The sequence below is a fragment of the Mesocricetus auratus genome, unplaced genomic scaffold (assembly GCF_017639785.1).
Source record: "Mesocricetus auratus isolate SY011 unplaced genomic scaffold, BCM_Maur_2.0 Super-Scaffold_100023, whole genome shotgun sequence".
Lineage (NCBI taxonomy): Eukaryota > Metazoa > Chordata > Mammalia > Rodentia > Cricetidae > Mesocricetus > Mesocricetus auratus.
This window is the reverse complement of record NW_024429204.1, coordinates 3,601,719-3,622,209: the sequence shown is the minus strand read 5'-3', so window position 1 is coordinate 3,622,209 and position 20,491 is coordinate 3,601,719. Positions and strand designations below refer to the sequence as shown.

At 48.9% G+C, this 20,491-nt stretch overlaps 1 protein-coding gene across 3 annotated transcripts in view; it reads right to left on the bottom strand.

Annotated features, from left to right (window-relative positions):
• Positions 1–20,491, bottom strand: part of Grhl2 (grainyhead like transcription factor 2) — a 117,621-nt gene that overhangs the window by 87,243 nt on the left and 9,887 nt on the right. The window contains exon 1 of one of the 3 annotated variants that reach the window (XM_040730418.1): positions 6,970–7,107. The exons of the other annotated variants lie outside the window; for them this stretch is intronic. The gene's annotated coding sequence lies outside the window, so the exon portion shown is untranslated. Of the gene's footprint in view, positions 1–6,969; positions 7,108–20,491 lie in introns of those variants that run through there. 3 annotated transcript variants of the gene reach the window in all.

The following is a 20,491-nucleotide window of genomic DNA, read 5'->3' as shown; positions in this document are numbered from 1 at the left end:
TCGTTTCTCCCGTCGTAAGATAGGCAATGCCCACCTGCCTGCCTCATTGTACCATGGGAATAACTGGTAACGGGGCCCCGGGGAGAATGCAGTGCTCTGAGAGCAAATGGCATTGCCGCCAGCGTGCTCTTCCGTGTTCCTAGCACTCGCGATTCCATAGGATTTGCTGAGAGCCCAAGAGGTGACCCTCGTGCTATTGAACACAGAGCAATGAACGGGGCGGATACTGTCGCCCGCAGGGCCTGGTAGAGAAGCCTGGAGAGCCACTTTGCAGGGGCGGGGGCGGGGCAGGGGTAGAAGAAGGAAACCCGGGACCGAAAGACAAGGAGACAGAGGAGAGATGGAAGGCGTTTTTTTCAATTAATAATAGCTCATCATTCAGAATGCATTATTTTTATAATACAAGTATGTTTAACTCATTTTGGGAAGACCAATAGGGAAAAAAAAACTTTTTTTAAAAAGATTTTATTATGTATACAGTGTTCTACCCACATGTTTGCCGGCACTAGATCTCATTACAGATGGTTGTGAGCCACCATGTGGGTGCTGGGAATTGAACTCATGACCTCTGGAAGGGCAGCCAATGCTCTTAACCACTGAGCCATCTCTACAGCCCCAAAAGCCTCTTTTTCTTAAAAAAGCAAAACAAACTTCTAAAGGCAAAGGATGCCAGTCAACAAGACAAAATGGTACCCTCCCTACAGAATGGTCAAAAGATCTTCACCAACCCCACATCTGGCAGAGAGCTGATCTCCAAAATGCACAAAGAACACAAGAAGCAAATCTCAAAAATACCAAATAATCCAATTAAAAAATGGGTACAGATATAAACAGAATTCTCAACAGAACAATCTCAAAGGGCAGAGAGACAGCTAAGGAAATGCTCAACATCCTTAGTCATCAGGGAAATGCAAATCAAAACCACTTTGAGATGCCATCTTACATCTGTCTGAATGGCTAAGATCAAAAACATCAATGACAGCTTATGCTGGAGAGAATGTGGAGAAAGGGGACACTCCTCCATTGCTGGTGGAAATCAGTATGTCGATTTCTCAGAAAATCATGGATCAACCTACCTCAAAACCCTGCAATACCACTGTTGGGCATATACCCAAAGGAGGCACATTCACATCACAAGGACATTTGCTCAACTATGTTCATAGCAACATCATTCATAATAGCCATATCTTGTAAACAACCTAGATGCCCCTCAACTGAAGAATGGATAAAGAAAATGTGGTATATTTACACAATGGAGTACTACTCAGAGTTAAGAAACAGTGGCATCCTAAATTTGCAGGCAAATGGACAGAACTAGGAAAAAAACATCCTGAGTGAGGTAACCAGAAAGACACATATAGTATGTGCTCACTCATAAGTGGGTACCAGACATAAAGCAAAAGATACCCAGCCTACAATCCACAACCCCAGAGAAGCCAGAACCCTCTTCCAGAAACAGATGGAAGCAAATCCACAACTAACCAATGGGCAGAGCTCCTGGAGTAGAATCAAAGTGAGGGAGGAGCGATAATATGAACAAAGGAGTCAAGACCGTGATGGGGAAACCCACAGCATCAGCTGACCTGAGCTAGAGAGAGATCACTGACTCAGGTCTGACAAACGGGGAACCTGCATAAGACTGAACTAGACTCCCTTAATATAGGTGACAATGGTGTGACTGGGACAATATATGAGGCCACTGGCAGTGGGTCCAGACCTAACACCAATGCTCAAACTGACTTAGTGGAGCCCATTCTATATGGAGAGACACCATGCCCAGCCTAGACACAGGGATGTGGGGGTGGAGATCTGCCTTGGTCCTGCCTCAACTAGATGATACAGACCTAGTGGACTTCCTAGGGGAGGCCTCACCCTCTCCGAGGAGCAGATGGGAGGGGAGGGGGGATGTAGGAGTTGTGGGGAGAGCGGGAGGAGAAGAGGGAGGAGAAACAGGGATTGGAATGTAAAAAATAAATTAATTAAAAAAAGCAAAACAAAAAACATAGCATTGCCACTGTGTAAAAATAACTGATGACGGAATATAAGTTATACGCGCAGGCCTGGAAGTGTCTGCAGCAGAGGCAATGAGGCCTGGGGGAGAAACCCGGAGAACTGGGGTCCCAGGCTGTGAGGGTGCCACCCTCCTCCCCAAAGAGTTTACTTTGGCCACCCCTGTTTACACTTCACTCGGAGAAAACGGAAAGAGATTCCCGAGAGTCACTGAGTGAAGCGGGAGACTCAGGAAAAGATTCCAAAGTTTACAACACTGAAGCACGGTTTCGGGTGTCCTTGCCTTTGCGTCATCGTAAGGAGGGAAAACTCTTGGGTCGTATCCTAGAAAGCCGTGTTTGCAATTGCCTGGCATGGGAAGGAATAGACAGTAAGAGCGCATGCCAAGGGAGAGGAGGAGGGTCCGGGTTCACCCTCGGCCCTGCGGAGGAGGGTGCGAGCCTGCCGAGGAGGGTGCCCTGCGGAGGGGGAGGGTGCTCTGCGGAGGAGGAGGGTGCCCTGCAGAGGGGGAGGGTGCGAGCCTGCGGAGGAGGGTGCGAGTCTGCGGAGGAGGGTGCCCTGCAGAGGGGGAGGGTGCCCTGCGGAGAGGGAGGGTGCTCTGCGGACGAGGAGGGTGCCCTGCAGAGGGGGAGGGTGCGAGCCTGCGGAGGAGGGTGCTCTGCAGAGGAGGAGGGTGCCCTGCAGAGGGGGAGGGTGCTCTGCGGAGGAGGAGGGTGCTCTGCGGAGGAGGAGGGTGCCCTGCAGAGGGGGAGGGTGCCCAGCAGAGGAGGAGGGTGCCCTGCAGAGGGGGAGGGAGCAGCGGCTGACACTGGCTTTGCTAAACCCTTAGCCGGAAGTGTGGCCTGATAACCGCACAGATTTTTCTTGCTCTTCCTTCTTGGCATCCGCCTCCTCCCTGCCGCCTCCAGCTCTTCCTGGCACAGTTCACTGGTGACTGTAGGGGACACCAGTGTCCCTCTAGGAGGAGACTGTTGGTGGGTAAACCTTTGCATGACTGGGGTGGGGCGGGTGGGGGTGGGGATCTTAGAAATCACAATTTCTTTTCACTTATTTTTTATGTTCTAACTTTTAACCTTGAAAACTCTTGTCTCATTCTTCTGAGGATACACACAATGTTTCTGACGCAGAACACCGTAAAATGAAGCTTGATCTGGAAAAAAAAACGAACCATGTCTCTGATATGATGAAAAGAAAAATGCAGTTACTGCCAGAGAGAAATGAAACTGCATATAACAGCATTTACCCGCTACAAATGATCTTTTCTTGGCATATGGTGTGTGTGTGTGTGTGTGTGTGCGCGCGCGCGCGAGTGCATGTACATGGGTATGTGTGTGCATGTGCATGCGTGTGTGTGTGTGTGTGTGTGTGTGTGTGTGTGCGCACGTGCACGTTAAATTCTTTCTAGCTGTGAGTTTTATCACCATTCACTGGGGGAAAAAAACAAGTTTAAATCTGCTTCAGTCAATTTTTACAGGATTCCTCTCTGCATCCTGGCTCTCCTGGAACTGGCCTTGAACTCAGAGATCTGTCTGCCTCTGCCTCCCCAGTGCTGGGACAAAAGGTGTGTGCGCCGCCACCACCAGGTGCTTCAGTCAATCAATGCTTAAGCGTCTTTCATGAAGCCATTGGGTTCACAATCTGGGTGGCCTCTGAGCAGATGTGAACTTGACCTCTGGGTCCCTCTTTGAGGACCAAAAAAAAAAAAGTAGGCGAGCATCCGAACACCACAGCGACTCTCACACCACTTTTTGTTTTCTCTGGTTCGCTACTGTGCTCTGTGTACGCAGGGCAGGCAGCAAGGCTGGGAACCGAGTCATGGTCGCAGTGATGGAAGGAGCAGTGACAACTTAAGACCTGAGCCACCAGAGACTGTGAGCCCCCAGCCAGGACCAGCCTCATCTTGCCAGGGACACCTCCCCAGCCCCCAGCCCCCATCAAGAGCATTCTCCCTGCCCTGGACGGCCTCCACCCTGCCAGGGACACCCCACCCGTAGGAACAGCATCTCAATGCCTTGGCGGGGTTAGATCTTACTGCAGGGAGACTTTGATGAGGGACTCAGGAAACCTAACTGGTGACATCTTCACCTCGGAAATGCCATGTCTTTTTTTTTTTTTTTTTTTTTTTTTTTTGGTTTTCCGAGACAGGGTTTCTCTGTATTGTTTTGGAGGCTGTCCTGGAACTCGCTCTGTAGACCAGGCTGGCCTCGCACTCACAGAGATCCGCCTGCCTCTGCCTCCCGAGTGCTGGGATTAAAGGCGTGCGCCCCCAACGCCCGGCATGCCATGTCCTTTTTATGTCAGTCACCATGTCCTTCCTGACGGCTTCCATCTTAGCCCTCCACGCCATTCTCATTCATCTCTCCAGAACTTCCCTCCTCCTCACACCCGGAGTCTGCTGGAGCCATCTTCACGGAACACCCGCTTTCTAGAATGTAGTTTGAGTGCAGATTGCCTAGATCAGGTCCAGACCCCTCCAACTGATATTTGTTCCAATCATCTAGTTCCAGTTTCCTTGCCAAATTTTGCATCTTCTACTTGCTTCATATGGAAAACTAAACAGTTATCTGCTGGACCTTGAAGACTCCATCATTGCCTCCTGACCTTAGAGCCCCTTCTCTCCCTCCTTCCCCTCCCCCCTTCAGAATGTTTTCCAGGAGTTTCCCTATTTAGTTCTCCAGTTTCCTTTTTCCAAGAGCTCCCAAAGCATGTGTACTGTTTATGACATAATCTACCTTAAGTTCTCTTTGCCCAAAGACAAACACAAGGAGGAGAGCCGCCAGAGACACCCCAAGTGGCGTTCCCCCAAGCAAAACCCTGTAGCCGCTTCCAGCGGTCCTCCCCATAAATCTCGACTACCTTAGGTTCCCAGCCTTTTCAAGACACTCTAATGATCTGGAAAGCCCCGCCCCCCCCACTAGCATTGCCTTTGGCTTCCTTCTACGTGTGTGTCAGTTTCCACCATGTGCTTCTCCCCTGGTAAACACATCTAGAAATCCAGACGGACATCAGGCACTTGGGCTCAAGAAACATGCCGGTTATCTCTGTGAGTTCGAGGCCAGCCTGGTCTGCAAGAGCGAGTTCTCCAGGACAGCCTCCAAAAGCCACAGAGAAACCCTGTCTCGATAAAACCAACCAACCAAAACAAAACAAAAACATGCCAGTTATGTGTTTAGGAAAAACGGATGCAGGAGATGGTGCTGTATTCAGATCCTGCTAACTAGCTGCTACCTGACCACATCTCTTTTTCCTGCCTGAGGTAAACTGCCAGATTAAATGGGAGAAATGCATGTGCTGCTCCTAGAGGAGACTCATCAGGGAGTGGTGGCTTCTAACTGGATGCAAAGATTAGAATAGACAAGATAAGGTGGGGAAGCCAAAAACCTCATCTCCAACCTCCACCACCCCCTCCAAGTCCATCTCCAGCCTCCACCACCCCCTCCAAGTCCAGGCCAGCCCTTAGCCTTCCTTATCTCTGTGGATTGTAAGGCTGCTCACTCTTCCAGCTGTAATGCTTCAAACCCTTCACTTCTCTTTCTTTCTTTTTTTTTGGGGGGGGGTTTCAAGACAGGGTTTCTCTGTGACTTTAGAGGCTGTCCTGGAACTCGCTCTGTAGTCCAGGCTGGTCTCGAACTCACAGAGATCCGCCTGCCTCTGCCTCCTGAGTGCTGGGATTAAAGGCGTTCACCATCAACTTCCTTCCTTCGTTTGTTTGTTTGTTTGTCTTTTGTTTTTGGAGACAGGGCTTCCCTGTATATCTTTGGAGGCTGTCCTGGAACTCGCTCTTGTAGACCAGGCTGGCCTCGAACACACAGAGATCCGCCTGCCTCTGCCTCCCGAGTGCTGGGATTTGAATCCTTGATTTCTCACATTCACTGCATTAGAAAATCCTTCCAGGGAACCTGACAACCTCTCACCACCCTTGCTTGGTCCAGCCGCTGCATCCTAACTCCTGGACGGTTCCTTGTATCTTGGGGAAGGAGGGGCATCTCCCAGACGGACTCTCCATCCTTGACTCCTGCTAGTCACATCTGCAAGGAGCCCCATCCCACACCACGCCAGAATCAGTTCGTTTGAGCAGTAGTGTGTGGGAAAGTGACAGTTTGTCACTTTCATAGTCAGATCATGAGTCCGTCTCCCTGCCACCCCCTTTATCTATTCGTGAGCTCTGGCAGAGGACCACTGCCCTATTGTGTCGAAAAGCTGACCTCCCTGACCAGTGGAGGGACCAAGGGCATCAACCACAATTCTCCAGCCGCCTCACTCAGCTGGGTGACAACCTGAGCCAGAACCATTGGGGTAAGTTGTTGTCCCCAGGCTGTAGGGGATAAAAACCCAATTGAAGAATACTATCTCTCCTCAGGCTCCCTCCCTGCCCCCTCCTCCCCCTTCCCAGCCTCCAAGAGGTGAGTTTTTTTTTTCTTTGCGTGCCCCTTGCCCTGATCTTCAGCTCTGACACAGGCCCACAGGCGGTGGAGCTAAACAGAACTTGACAACTTAGGAGCTGTTTACCACAGCAGACTCTCACTCCTTTGAGCTGACTCCTGGATGTTTTCTCACAGAGATGCAGAGCTGATGCTCGTTCATTCAAACCTACAAATCCACCCATCCTAGTATGTGCTCTCTGTGCTCCAGCTGGGTCCTCCTCCTGAGTCCCTCGGAGCCGAGAGGTTTAAAGGATAAAGAGCAGAAGGGGAGGGGCAGCAAGGACCAGGAAGGCGGGGAAACGACGGGAGGGGAAGGATGAGGATGTTTTAAGTGGGAGCAATTTGTTGGGACAGTAACACGGGAAGTGTGTGTGAGGACCAAAACCTAATACGCTCACAGCCTTCACTTTTCCATCTTTGAAACAGTTTTTGGCAATGGCGTCACGCTACTCGTGGAACGCCCCTCCCACGAAGGACACCAAGACCTCGGCCACTCATAAAGCAAAGCATTTAATTGGGGGCGGGGGTCGCTTACAGTTCCAGAGTTTAGTCGGTTATCATCATGGCAGGGGACATGTGGCAGCTGCAGGCAAACGCTGGAGCCATGGCAGAGAGCTAACGTCCTGATCCGTAGGCAGAGCGAGGAAGCTGTTCGGCACCGTTTTTTTTAAACTCAAAGCCCACCCCCCACCTCCAGTGACACACTTCCTCCAGCAAGGCCACACCTCCTGGTTCTTCTAATCCTGTCAAAGATTTCTACCCCCTGATGACTAAGCGTTCCTTCAAATACGTTAGCCTACGAGGGCCACTCCTATTCAAACACCAGTGTTCTCGGTGCCTTATGTAAATCAAATTACATATTGCCCAAACAACCCTCCCCCCAAAACTTGAAGCCAGCCCCAGATAGCAGCATGCTCTTCAGACATGAGTCAGCAGGTTTGCCCGAGGTCTTGCAGCTGACAGTGTGGGACCCGGATTGTAGAGTCTTGAGGCAGCTGTCTCGTTTGCCCATACTTGATTCAGTGCTATTATTAGAAGGCAATTTCTTAGCTGGGTGTGGTGACACACACCTTCAATCCCAGCACTCGGGAAGCAGAGGCAGGAGGATCTCTGAGATCCAAGCCAGCCTGGTCTACTGAGTGAGTTTCGGGACAGCCAAGGCTACACAGAGAAACCCTGTCTCCAAAAGAAAGAAAAAAAGAAAGGAAAGGAGGGAGAAAACTGAACAAATTGACCAAGTTAACCAAATATCCAAGCAGGGGAAGAGGAATGTTAGACACAGCACACATTAATAAAAAAAAAAAAAAAGAGGATTACATGTTACTCTGTGCAAAGGGAACGCTGCAAGAAGCATCTCTAGCAGGAAACAATTGTTATCTATCTACACGATTCCCTTACCTAAAGAGACAGTCACTCTCCAGTACAGAAACTTCCAAGAGACTGCCTTAACCCAGCGAGGCCGTGAGAACAAAGGAGAAAAGGTCAAGTGACAATGCAGGTGACCGGTGACTACTACACAGGGTTGTGACAAGCAGTGGAGAGTATGTTAGAACACGAAAAAATAAAAACAGGCAGCTTTGGGACAGAGCTGTGATTTCTCAGTGCAGCGTTGGTTAATGTTGCGTAATCGATGGAACAGAGATAGAATAATAAAGGACCACCCCTGTGTAGGAGTTGGGATGGAGGCCCCGCAGGAGGTGAGGCTTTCCCTTTATGCAACAGGAAGTACTCTTGAGAGCCCTTCCTCTGCTCCACCCAGAAACCTGGTCTCTTCCCGGGGAGTCACATAATCCCCCCCCATGGCAGGCTGAACACTTCCCTGCCCCCTTTGCCTACGTGCAAAATGTCCCCCTGACTCCTTCGAAGGAGAGATTTCTGGAGACCAGCAAGAAGGCTCAGCAGGTACAGGCCCTTGCGGTCAAGACTGACCATGGAGTCAGATGCCCTGGCCCCACAAGGAGAAAACTGACTGATGCAAATGGTCCTCAGGCCTCCACACAAGCGCTGTGGCCCACAGTAAATAAAGAGATAAATGATAGGTAGCTAGATAGAGGATGATGATAGATAGATAGATAGACAGACAGACATATAGATAGAGGATGATGATAGGTAGATGATAGACAGACAGACGGATAGATAGATGATAGATCAATAGATGATAGATAAACAGACAGACAGACAGATGATAGACATTTAACTTTGGGGGGAGAGGGTTCAAGACAGCGTTCCCCTGTGTAAATCAGTCTGGCATCAAACTCAGAGATTATCCTGCTTCTGTTGGGATTAAAGGTGTGCACTACTATGTCCGGATAGCGTCATTTAAAATATTAATTTATTTGTTTGCTTGATTATTTTGTTTTGTTTTTTGAGACAGGGTTTCCCTGTGCAGTCCTTAACTGTTCTGGCGCTTCCTCTGTAGACCAGGTTGGCCTTGAACTCAGAGATCCACCTGCCTCTGCCTCCCGAGGGCTGCATTAAGTGTGCTACAACCTCCTGCCTCAAAATCTCCCATCTCACAGATAAAGTGAGATCCGGAGAGATCATAGCACTTTCCTGGGACCACAGGTTTTCATTGTTGTCGCTGTTGTTATTGTTAACCCTGAAATGGTTAGAGGGGAGACTGGGAAGTCACACACGCAGCCAGCTGACTGCTTCCCAAACACGACAGTACTCCATGAAAATAGAATGCAGATCACACACAACTTCATGACAAGTTTCCACCCTGAGTCCGACCACGCACTGAGGAAAGTTTATTGAACTTCTACAGAACTGGTCTGGGAGTGCCTCTATGTAAGACCCACCAGTCAGTTAGCAAAGACCAGAAGAATCTGGATTCCTCTTTCCGGACTTGGAGAAGAGTGGACAAAAAATTGGAGAATGAAGCCAGACATAGGTGGCGCACGCCTTTAATACCAGCACTCAGAAGCTCGGGAGGCAGAGGCAGGCGGATCTCTGTTGAGTTCGAGGCCAGCCTGGTCTACAGAGCGAGTTCCAGGACAGCCTCCAAAACAATAGAGAAATCCTGTCTCGAAAAACAAAAATAAACAAACAAACAAAAAAAACTTGGAGAATGATCTGTTACTGTCTCGGAGCGAATCACTCTGTATTAAGGGGGCGGGGACAAAGGATAACACAGCATTGTGAGAAGCAGGGAGAAACTAGTGGCCATGAGCGGGGTGGGGAACAGGAGCCAGTACTAGGCTGCAACCTCTAAACCCCACGCGTGAGAAGTGGTTCTGGTGATGTAGAGCCTACCAAGTGACTGTGAAACTGTGGGAGCCCCTTCTGGGGGCTCTGGCACAAGCGTCCCTTCCCTCATGGGTGATTGCACAGCGGAGAAGTCATATCTGGTGCAGCTCATGGTCACCAAGGACAGGGTGAACTTGCTGCGTGCGCCTCCATCATGGAGGAACGTCTACAGGAAGGTTCAGGGCCAAGTGCTGTGTCTGAACAAGCCGCGAGGTTGCAGGGGACGAGCCTGCACTATACAACGAAGAAGCTGGGCTTCAGAGCATCCAAGACCCTGCAGACACCAAAGCAGCTCTCGTTCCCAGGCTCTCAGGTTCAGGGACTGAATGGTTTCTGTTCCTGGCCCTCTAGACTGCAGATGAGCACATGGGACTGTAAGAACTCAGGCATTATACTGGCCTGCCCCTGTCACCAAGCAGAATGCACTCAGGCAGTGCCCTGGTCAGCCCAAGGTTCCATGATTGCGCAGTCTGCACGCAGGTGCAAAGGACCCCTTTAAAAGACAGACCCCCGCCAAATTACACTTCTTTTTCCTGCTTCCTGCTTCTCTCTCTCTCTCTCTCTCTCTCTCTCTCTCTCTCTCTCTCTCTCTCTCTCTCTCTCTCTCCTCCCTCCCTCCCTCCCTCCCTCCCTCCCTCCCTCCCTCCCTCCCTCCCTCCCTCCCTCTCTCTCTCTCTCTCTCTCTCTCTCTCTCTCTCTCTCTCTCTCTCTCCCTCTTTGCCTTCCTCCTCCCTCCCTTTCTAATGAAATTTCTCACTAAACTCTGTCTGCCTGGCCTGTTTGTCCCTCCATCTCGGTCACCCTCGCCTGCCATGGAATCCGACAAGGTCCCCCATGCGCTTTATCATAACAGGGACGATCCAGTTTTTATAAGTAAACAATCTGGTGACTTTGATTTGATGAATAAATTTTATGAGCTCTGATCCTTGGGGCTCCCTCACTGCTAAAGTAGATAATTGCAATTAAGACTCTTTGCAGGAAAATACACTAAATATCAAAAATAAAACAAAAAACCTTTTGGGGGAAGGGAAGAAGGGAGAAGGCGGGTGAAGGTTCTACTTGAAATTTCAGGTCATTTCCCCCACCGACTCTCCACTCAAGGCATTTTTCCCCCAAAGGGATCTTTTCTTCTTTTCCATCTATCACCAGGCGAAGGCAATGGGAGATGCGAACGATCCAAGAGATGGTCCCAAAGGAAACGGGGGAATCGGGACTCCATAGACAAGTAAGGACACAAAGACAGGCAGGTGCACACGCACGAGCTCGCTGTCCCGCAAGAGGTTGCTCTCCTGAGGACCAGGGGTGGACTCCATAGGGAACATTTTCCCAAGACCCACAACGCCAAGCTTCCCCGCGTTGCCACATCTTCACAAGTCCGGGGGTAAAGCTGGCTTTGAAAGGACTTGCAAGCTGGCCTCAGCTGGCAGAGTGACAGAAAACAATGTGCTCGTGCCAACAGGGCCGGGGAAACCTACAATCTTCAGCTTGGGAAATGACAACATGACTTCCCGAGGCGCGTGAGGGTGACCTGAGACCGGAAGAGGCCAAGGAGTGAAAATCGTGGCCACCTGTGCGAGCTCTGAGTGGCAGCAAACGATACAAAAGGGCGCTCTTCAGGCCCTTGGTGTCGTTTCACATGGTAAACTAAGTGCCTGCCTTTGATTAAGCATTAAATCAACAGAGGTCTGTGACAGGGCGACTCAGCAGGGAAGGACACTTGCTGCCAAGCCTGGCAACCTGATTTCAATGCTCACATCCGTATGGGAGGTCCTCCGACCTCCACACTTAAACCATGGCACCCACCCCCCCCACCCATGTATGTTCATGCATGTATGCACACACACACAATATATATATACACATATATGTCATACATGCTTTTTGGTTTTGGTGTTGTCTTCCCATGTAAGGTTTCTCTGTGTAGCCTGGCTGTCCCTGGAACTCACTCCGTAGACCAGGCTGGCCTCGAACTCACAGAGATCCCCCCTGCCTCTGCCTCCCAAGTGTTGGAATTAAAGGTGTGCACCACCACCACCTGACACATACAAACATTTTTAAAAATTAGTGTTAACTACTATTTAGGAAAATACTATGCCAACCAGGCAGTGGTGGCGCATACCTTTAATCCTAGCACTCGGGGCTGGAGAGGTGGCTCAGTGGTTAAGTGCACTAGCTCTACCAGAGGACCGGAGTCCAATTTCCAGTGCCCACCTGGTGACTCACAACCATTTATAGTGGGATATGATGCCCTCTTCTGGCGTAAGGTCATATATGCAAATAGAGCACTCATACATCAATAAATAAATGGGTTTGATTTTGAGGCTGGTTTTTGTTTGTTTGGTTGGTTGATTGGTTGGTTGGTTGGATTTTTTTCTGAGACAGGGATTCTTTGTGTCACAGCCCTGGGTATTCTGGAACTCATTCTGTAGCCTAGGGGGGTCTCAAGCTCACAGAGTGATCGGCCTGCTTCTGCCTCCCAAGTGCTAGGATTAAATGTGTGCCACTACCACCCAATATAAATGTTTTGAAAGAAAGACAAAGAGAAAGAGAGAAAGAAAGAAAAAAAGAAAGACAGACAGAGAGACAGATAGACTATGTGGATCCTATGTAACACGCCTGCAACTTGTCAGCTGCCTATGTTGCCGGTTCCTGATCCCAATCACTGGACAACAGGGTGGGTGAGACACAACCCATGGACTGCGGAACTCAGACCACCAACCAGGACCACTTCATGTTGACTCACGGCTTTGCCGGTTTATCTGTGTCATTCGAGCTGAGAACTGAGTTACACACCCACAGTGCTCTGCCCCGGTCACCCCACCTTCCTGGGACTGGGCTCTCCCCCCACTCTGCGTGAGCCCAGCATTGGTGAACGGCTGAGTGTGAAGATATTCACACAGCTGCATGTGAAACTGGAAAATCTTGATGTGACTTAGCCCCAGGATGCCTGGCGAACCTGTGACTGGCGAGGGCTGGGGTGCGGAGAGGAGTGAGTGAGTGAGCCCCGAAGCAACCCTGAGAGCCATGCTACAACTGCAACTTTGCTTCCTGGCTCTCTCCTTTCTCTTCGGGTTGGGAGCTTGTTTGGACTGTGCCTGCACAGATGTTGCTGTCCCCTGACTGGAGGCTCCTGTGACTAAGGAACACGCACCACGTCCGTATATGCACGGATGAGAGAACACGACCTGAGGAAGGCCAACTCTAGAGACTTTGCCTTAATTTAGTGAATTAGAATTGAGAGAGGGAGGGGTTCTAGGAAGTTTTTAGCATCAGTGTTCATTAATTGGCATGAAAATTGCACACATTTTTCAGATGCCGTGTAATATTTCAATTCGTTATTCATTTTGTAATGTTCACGCCAAGCAGTGGTGGCGCACGCCTTTAATCCCAGCACTCGGCAGGCAGATGTCTGTGAGTTCAAGACCAGCCTGGTCTACAAGAGTTAGTTCCAGGACAGCCTCCAAAGCCTCAGAGAAACCCTGTCTCAAAAAACCAAAACGAACAAAAAATAATTATAATGTTCACATTAAGATAGCATTATCTTATTTGTCACAAGGGAAGGGATGTGTGTGTGTGTGTGTGTGTGCGCGCGCACGCTGAGGAAGGAAAAAAGGAAGAAAAAGAGGGAGGAAGAGAGGGAGGGAATCTGAAAACATCTTACTTAACAAACTCCATGCCTTGATTTTTCAAGACTCCAGAAGGTTGCACAGCTCAAGAGGTGGGAGGGACCAGGTCTTGTGCTCTATTACACACACACGCACACACATACATGCATGCGCGCGCGCACACACACACACACACACACCCCTTTACAAAACCAGTACGGTGATGTGGACTTAAGTAAGCTGTACTGCTAAGGAGGCAAGGAAGACTTAAGAGTCTGGAGAGCCGGGCGTTGGTGGCACACGCCTTTAATCCCAGCACTTGGGAGGCAGAGGCAGGCGGATCTCTGTGAGTTCGAGGCCAGCCTGGTCTACAGAGTGAGTTCCAGGACAGCCTCCAAAGCCACAGAGAAACCCTGTCTCAAAAAACTAAAAAAAAAAAAAGCTCTGGAGAGGGAGAAGAGGAACTCCGGGAGGGAGAAGCACTGGGAGCTGCTCAGACTTTACGAGAGGTGTTTGCCTGGTGGTGGTGGGATGGGTTTTATTGTCAGCCCTCGGGAGGCAGAGGCAGGCGGATCTCTGTGAGTTCCAGGCCAGCCTGGTCTACAGAGCCAGTTCCAGGCAATCCAGGGCTGTTATACAGAGGAGCTCTATGTCAAAACGTGGAGAAAAAAACAAACACACAGATCTTTATTTTCACACAAATTTGATGAAGACGATCTCTCACACCGATTCCAACCACACTTGTATGCACACTTCTGCCTGCACACATCTGAAGAATTGAAACAGGGAGAAAGGCATGAAGGCAGGAGAGGGGAGGGGGAGGGGGGAGGAAGAGGGCAGCAGGGAAAGGTGAGAGGCGGAGGAAGGAGAGAAAAAGAGTTCAGAGGGGAAGGGAGGGGAAGAGGGGAGGGAAAGGAAGGGAAGGGAGGGGAGGAGAGGGAAGGGAGGGGAAGGGAGGGGAAGGAAAGGGAGGGAAGGGAAGGGAGGAGAGGTGAGAAAAAGGAAGGGAAGGGGAGGGGAGGAGAGGGAAGGGAGGGGAAGGGGAAGGGAGGAGAAGGAAAGGGAGGGAAGGGAAGGGAGGAGAGATGAGAGGAAGGGGAGGGGAGGGGAGGGAGGGGAGTGAAGGGAAGACAGAAATAGCAGCCAAAGGCTGAGACCCAGCCATCCAACGGTCAACAGCACAGCCAGACATCTAAGAGCATGGAGACACCACCTTACCAAGCTGTTGGTTACTGCGGGCTCAGAGACTTGAGTTTGTGGCAGGTGCTGGAGAGCAGCTCAGAGTTCCTAGCTGTGAGGAAAGGAGCCACGGGGACCAGACCAGTTAGGGACTGTTCCAAGCCAGGAACTGAAGTGCCCAGATGGCAGGAAGCTGAACGCTGTTGGGAACCTTCCTCAGACCTCTGTGTTGAAAGACTCACCTATGCCATCCCCCTTACAGCCTGAGTCTCACAGGCTTTCTCCCTGCTCCTTCCCTGCATCGCCTCCCAGGGACTTCCCTAAGGAAACCTTTGCCTGCTTAATCTCACCCAGGTGTCTGGTTCTGGTGTGTCTGCAATAAAACACGCGAGGGTAAGCTGCAACACGCAAGCCTTGGTGTCGCCTGTCACTTCCAGTCCAGCTGCAGGAGTTACTGCGTAAGTCAATGTTACTATGGCCCAGTTTTTCTAGGAAAATGTCTACAAGGGCAGGAATGGATGGTCCTGGGTAGGTGTTTAAGTGCGCGCGCGCGCGCGCACACGCGCACGCACGCACGCACACATACACACCATCACAGCATCACACCATTTAGGATCAAAATTAAGAAGAAAACATCCTCAGAGTTTAAAAGTAAAGCAATTATACCCCTGGGGCTGGAGAGATGGCTCTGCAGATAGGAGTATTGGCTGCTCTTCCAGGGCCTGGGTTGACTTCCCAGCCCCCACATGACTGCTTACGCTGTCCATAACTCCAGTTCCAAGGGTCCAACACTCTCTTACAGCCATCTCGGGGCACCGCACACAAGTACCACACAGACATGCTAGCAGGCAGGTTGGTCATAATACACATACAGTAAAAATAAAATAGTGCATGTCTTTTGTTGTTGTTGTTTTGGGTTTTTTTTTTTTTGTTTTGTTTGTTTTGTTTTTCGAGACAGGGTTTCTCTGTATTGTTTTGGAGGTTGTCCTGGAATTCACTCTGTAGATCAGGCTAGCCTCAAACTCACAGAGTTCCATCAGCCTCTGCCTACCTAGTGCTGGGATTAAAGGCGTGTGCCACCAACGCCAGGCTAATAGTGCATGTCTTTAATCCAGCACTTTGGAGACAGAAGCAGACAGATCTCTGAGAAAAAAAGAAGAAAGAAAGAAAGAAACTGAGTAACTGAATCCACAGAGGCAACAGCTGGGAAAGCTATGGCGGCACCCTGCCACACAGACAGACGTCTGCCCTCTGCCGTCTACCTATAAATACCTTTTGGTTTAAGATCTGTTTATTTTAGGTATGAGTGTTTTGTCTGCACATATGTATGTATGTGACCATGTGTGTCCCCAGTGCCCCAGAGGGTTAGAAGAGGACTTTTGGATCCTCTAGAACAGGAGTTACAGGTGGTTGTGACCCACCAGCCACCTGGGCGCTGGGAACTGAACCTGGGTCCACTGCCCAGTATGGAGCTCTGAACTGCTGAGCCGTCTGTCTCTGCAGACCTCGCTTTCAACATCTCGTTTGAAACCCTAACTAATGTGATGATGGAAAGGAAGGTTTAAGATGTCTTAAATGTGACCGGGCAGTGATGGCACACAACTTTAGTTCCAGAACTGGGAAGGTGGAGGCAGGTGGATCTCTTTGAGTTCAAGAACCAGCGTGGTCAGGCTGGAGAGATGGCTCAGAGGTTATGAGCACTGGCTGCTTTTCCAGAGGACCTGAGTTCAATTCCCAGCAACCACATGGTGGCTCACAACCATCTGTAATGAGATCTGGTGCCCTCTTCTGGCCTTCAGGGATACATACAGACAGAACACTGTCGGTGGTGGTGCACGCCTTTAATCCCAGCACTTGGGAGACAGAGGCGGGTGAATCTCTGTGAGTTCAAGACCAGCCTGGTCTACAAGAACAAGTTCCAGGACAGCCTCCAAAGCCACAGAGAAACCCTGTCTTGAAGAACTAAATAAATAAATATGTCAATGTCGACACTGTTCTGTACAGATATATCCATGGAGTCAGAGATAAGAATAAAAAATGAAAAAGTAGAAACCAGACATTGTGTTTCATGTCTTAAGTCCCAGCACCAGGAGGCAAAGGCAAGTAGATTTCTGAGTTCAAGGCCAACCTTTTCTATAGAGAGAGTTCCAGGACAGGCAGACCTACACAGAAAAGCCCCATCTCAAAATAAACAAATAAATAGATAACTTAGAAGAGAAGGAGAAACATCACTTGCCTACAATATACAGTATGTCTAGAAAACAGCAAAGAATCACTGAGTAACTATTACAGACAATAACAGCCATAAACTGATGTGGCTAGGTTAAAAAAAAATTTAAAAGTGAATCATGAAAATAATTTAATAAAAACGCAAAATCTATGTTAAGAAAATATTTTAATGCTACTGAGGAACATCAAAGAATATTTAAATAGATGGAGCAAGCATACTTGGTTGTTGGCAGATAACTCTCCTAGCTAGTACTAGGCCATGACTTTAATTATCAGCATGCAGGGTTTGGGCAGGAGACCCATTCTTATGTGACTATACCAGTTTTTTAGAACATATATTTGTTTATTTGTTAGAGAGGTGTGTGTATGCCATGGCCATGTAGGTCCCTAGGATCAGGCTTGGCAGCAAGCTCCTTTACCCACTAACCTCTCCTGCCAGCCCAGAATGCCCGGCATTAATAAGATAGCAGTTTGCCAGTGGTGGTGCACGCCTTTAATCCCAGCACTCGGGAGGCAGAGGCAGGTGGATCTCTGAGTTTGAGGCCAGCCTGGTCTACAGAGTGAGGTCCAGGACAGCCAGCATTACACAGAGAAACTCTGTCATGAAAAACACACAAAAAAGAAAGGAAAGAAGAAGGGAGGGAGAGGAAGGAAGGAAGGGAGAGAGAGAGGAAGGGGCTGGAGACATGACTCAGTGGTTAAGAGCACATACTGCTCTTTCTGGGGACCTGAGTTCAATTCCCAGCCCCTATACCAGGTGGCTTACAACTACTTATAACCCCAGCTCCAGGGGGATCTGAGACATCTGGGCTCTGAGGATTTTGCGTTCATGTGCACATACTCTCCTCCCCACATATACATAATTAAAACAATAAAAAAACAAATCTAAAAGAGAAAGACAACAAAACAAATCAAAAAGATGAATTTGGCCATGCAAGAATTTTAAGTCTCCACAGGCGTTGGTGGTGTGTGCCTTTAATCCTAGCACTCAGGAGGCATAGGCAGGTGGATCTATGTGAGTTCAAGACCAGCCTGGTCTACTGAGTGAATTCCAGGATTGTCTCCGAAACAATACAGAGAAACCCTGTTTTGAAAAACCAAAAACAAACAAACAAAAAAAAAAAACAGAAAACAACAACAAAAAAAGAATTTCAAACCTCTAGAAACAAAACCACAGTATAGCCCAAAGACAACTATGGTAAGCAATAGTCAATATCTCAATATATACACAACTTCTGAAATACCAAGAAAAGACCAATAGCAAAAAGAAAAATAGATAAAATACATTAGCACTTAAGCTCTCTCTCTCTCTCTCTCTCTCTCTCACACACACACACACACACACACACACACACTAATGTAAAAAAAGTTAATGAAAGAAAAGATAAATCCTAGCATCTACAGATAGTTTGTAGAAGTTGGGGCCACACAGTGTGACCCTCAGTCCTCCAAAGACTGCCCTTGCTTTTTTACACAGTGTCTTACAGGTTCCATGGAGGGCGGGTCGAAAATCCTAGATAACTGAAGAATTATTTAAAATGAGTTGTAACACTATGAGGCTGTAACTAAATGTGTCCCCCCTTCATTGGTAACCCAAGTAACTACACTGGAATTGCCTTTCTAGGTCTTCTCTGCTAAATCTGCTCAGGAAACATAGACATTCGCTAACCAAAAAGTTAGCCCTGAGGGAGATGGAATAAACAGCCATGCTCATTCACACCCTAGCCACCCGGAGTGCTGGGATTAAAGGTGTGTGCCACCACAGCCAGCAAAGAAGGTATTTTCTTAAGAGTCCCTCTTCCCAGATGACCCTGACTGGTGTCAAGTTGACACAAAACTAAACAACACACCAGGCATCGAGGAGTATGCCTGTAACCCTAGTATTCAGGAGACTGAGGCAGGGGGATTGCCACCAATTTGAGAGCAGTCTGGGCTACAAAGTGAAGTCAGATATAGCAAGACCCACCTCCACCACCAGGAACAGCAATAATAAAAAATTTAACATAAAGTTTAGTTTAACCACAGGGCCCTGGAAATTTATCTTTGAAAACTGACTTCATTTGAAACAACATTATTTTTTAAGATTTTTATTTTTACATGTACTTTGTGTGTGTGTGTAGGTCAGAGGATAATCTGTGGGTCAAGCTCTATACACATGGGTTCCTGAGACTACACTTGGGTGGCCAAGCTTCATGACAAAAACACCCTTAACCCTCAAGCCATCTCGCCTACCTGTTTCCCTATTTTTTGTTTGTTTGTTTGCTTTTTGTTTTTCTGAGACAGGATTTCTCTGTATTGCTTTGGAGACTGTCCTGGAACCGGCTCTGTAGACCAGGCTGGCCTTGAACTCAGAGATCCACCAGCCTCTGCCTCCCGAGTGCTGGGATTAAAGGTGTGAGCCACCAATGCCTGGCTAATCCTACTTTTTAGATAAACCACTGAAGTATTTCCTAACCACTAATATGCCAAGAGGTGAGGGGTTGGGGGGACGGATGGAAGCCTGAGTAAATTGAGAAATGAAAAAAACAATGGCGACCCTCTTCATGGGAGAGAGGGCCAGCCGAGGACTCCGTCTCATTCTGCACCTGTCTCCATCTTCCTGTCTGCTAATTGTCTGAAGAATGGAAGGTAAACACGAAATGGCTGCCTTTCTAAGATGCCTTTTCCCCTTCTAATGACATCCTTGAATCTTAAATTAGCAGCCTGTGGCGTTTGAAGCCTCCTCTGGGTCTGGCTTCTCCTCACTGGCTGCACCGGTGAAATGGGCATCTGGGACGAGCCACCAGCGTTTGTGGTGTTTATCCTGAGCTCGGCCATCAGCTCTCTGCTAGCAGACAGGGTCCCATCCTTCCCTGTGGCGCTGATCTGAGGCATGGTGTTTAATGGCAAAAGAGTTAGGACCCGTTCTCCCGGAAGAGAAGGTGGCTCAACAGCACTGATAAACTGTGTTTACTCACTGTGAGGTCTCTAGGAGCTGAACTCTGTATACACGAGATTCCAAAACACTAGATAAACAAATACAAAGCCAGCCAGGCAGTGGTGGTGCACGCCTTTGGCCCCAGCACTCGGGAGGCAGAGGCAGGCGGGTCTCTGTGATTTCAAAGCCAGCTGGTCTACAGAGTGAGTTCCAGGACAGCCAGGACTACCCTGTCTCAAAAAGAAAAAAAGGAAGAAAGAAAGAAAGAAAGAAAGAAAGAAAGGAAGGAAGGAAGGAAGGAAGAAAGAAAGAAAGAAAGAGTATGTACCAGGGCTCTTGTGTCTTAAATAAGATTTCCAACCACAATACCCAAGGGCCAAGGAATATCCACTTCAGAGGGGCTTAACCCCTCAGTTCAAATGATGGAGATTTTATTTCTGGAGTAAATGAATGGTAGCTGTGTACCCTGATGTGCAATAATGCTGTGCTTGGTGTGAAACTGCAGCTGCTGTTCTTTTTTTTTCTTTTAATGCTTTTTATTTTTTTATTTATTTTATGTGCGTTGGTGCTTTGTCTGTGTGAGAGCGACAGAAGCACTGGAATTGGAGATGCAGGCAGGTGTGAGCTGCCACGTGGGTCCTGGGAATTGAACCCAGGTCCTCTGGAAGAAAAGCCAGTGATGCCGAGCCATCTCTGCAGCCCCAGTGTGTGGTATTCTTACTCTTATATTATGTAATCTTGGCCATATTTACTGACAATGAGTCCCTGAACTGTTTTAAAGGGAGCCATAGGGAAAGGGGAGGAGAAGGAGGAGTGGGGGAAGAGGAGGAGGAGGGGGAAGGAAAGGAGAGAGAAGGAGAGGGGGAGGAGAAGCCAAG